Here is a 2,363-nt window from a genome sequence, read left to right on the forward strand (position 1 = left end):
GGTTTGTTTTTGTTTGTTTCTTTGTTTTTTGGAGGGGAAACTGGGAATGGAGAAATTTGCATGTAAATGTAAATAAAGAAAATATCTAAAATAAAAAAAAATAAATAAAAAGGATTTTGAAAAAAAAAGAAAGCAGCATTTAAGAAGAGAGTGGAGCAAGAAGAGCAACAGAGGAAACTGAGCAGAGAAGGAGAGTATGAAGATAGAAACTATGTGATACTGAGCAAGCAGGCATGAGGGGGCGGGGCTGGGGAGAAGACAGGATGGAAAGTACCACGGGACTAATCAACGAAGTAGTCCAAGCCACTCCAGAGAACAGATTCAGGGGCTTTGTAGAGCTTGAAGGTGAATGTTAAATGGACTGGGAAAAGAAATGCAGCCATGGAAGAGAATATTTTGATGGGAAATGCTAAGACAATAATAGAAGGTTAGGTTAGGACAGAATGAAAAACAGATCTTAAAGGACAGATAAAATAGAAGGGTTTGTAGAGCAAGCATGTTCTGCAATGGACTTTGACAATTGATGCTTTCCAACTATAGAGTTGGAAAAGAATGGTGCTGAACCAAAGGTTCTTAGTGGCCAGTTTACAGGTGTCTGAAGATTTTTTTATTTTTATTAATTTTTATTATAGCATAAGGAAAAGAAACACAAGAAAACACCATGATGTGAAATGAGATTGTTACCGGTAGCAGCAGGTGTTTGGTGATAAATGCTAAGCCTGGAGGTGGCATTTTCAGCTTCATGAAAAGACAAGACTGAGAACAGTTTAGACTACAAAGGTTGATGTCAGACATATTTCGATTCAATGCTAGGTCCTAGCACTTGCTGAATGCCCAACAGTTTAGCAAGGGCATAAGTCTATACTCATGGGAACCCACCACCAACTCTTCATACCTGCTGTTCTATTTAGCTGACATCCTAAGAGTTAGCTATAGCCCTTCCTATCATAATGACATAGTTTCTAGAATGTTTGCTTGAACACAATGGACACCTAAGCCTCTCTTTCCCAGTTTAGTATATGTTGGGCACTACCTGAACTGTACCCACGGAGAGAGAGAGAAATGAGAAGAATATTATTTTGCTAACAAGGAATCCAGAAGGGAACAATTGCCTCTGACCCTTCAAAATTGTATCTTCTGTAAACACATTCTTAACATGAACCATTACACATAACACATAACAACACATAAACCAACCCCCTTAATCTTACATTTGTTGTATGGCTTTACTAAGGTTTAGGAGGTAATATTTCCAATGTCCTCCCCACCTGTTATATACAGAGAAACATGGTTCCATTCCAAAAGCTGACTCAGCAAAGGCACAGGGGTATTATTAAAGTCCCCAAAAAAGTGAATGCTGGGAGTTCTTCAGGGAAAAGTGATCCTTTTGAAACAGGTCATAGAAAATAATCCCCGGCTGAAAAAGAACCAGTGGCCCAAAGTTTATCTTCCACATCTTGGGAAATTGGATCAATACAAGTGCCACCACCAACTGTTAATTAATAGAAGAGAAATTGGATATGGCAGCCACTGTGTCTAAAATCATGTTTGCACAGGGCAGATTCTGATTTGTAGCAACATGCTGCATTTACATAACGTGACAGAAATAAGATATTCCTGACAAAGGAAAGGGAATGGATCTCAGGCAGCAAGCACTGATGGTGTCTCACAACTTTTCTCTCCTTTGCTCATTTGTAAGCTGCCACTCTGTATAATAAATTTGCTAAATAGTTCAGGCATTTCACTTCCTGGAAAGTTGGATGTCATATGTCATGACTAAAATCCATCAAAGACGGCTTAAATTGGGAAATTGGGCTGGTGGAGGGACGTCTGTTCTCAGCCTAATGATTTGTTTGTTTAACTCTTCTTTTTAGAGACAGCCCATCATAAAGGAGATGTTGGTTTTAAAAATTGATATTGAGAAGAAAAGAGTAAAAACAAAACCAGTCATCTCAATTCGGCACTCAATCAACACTGTGTTGCAACACTAACCATAATGAAGACAACAGTCCCTAATTAAATCAACAGGATACACACTCATAAAAAGACTAGCTTAATAGACTCAATCTATTAATTTTCTGACTGTGAGATTTAGAAGGACAGCAATAAAATTAGCTTTCTTGTCTTCCATTAGACATCTTTCCATTATGCAGGGCCAGGCTTATGTAGTAGCCAGGCAAGTGGTTAATACTTGATATTTATACTTCCTGATTATCAACTGTCTTGTAAACACACCAAAAAACCCCAAATATATTCACAGGGTGATTAAATGCCCATCTTTATAAGGTATTTAGAGTCAAGGAAGCTTCCAGGAAAAAAGTACATATACACATATGCATATACATATATATATATATATATAT

Source organism: Mastomys coucha, unplaced genomic scaffold, assembly GCF_008632895.1.
Source record: "Mastomys coucha isolate ucsf_1 unplaced genomic scaffold, UCSF_Mcou_1 pScaffold23, whole genome shotgun sequence".
Taxonomy (NCBI): domain Eukaryota; kingdom Metazoa; phylum Chordata; class Mammalia; order Rodentia; family Muridae; genus Mastomys; species Mastomys coucha.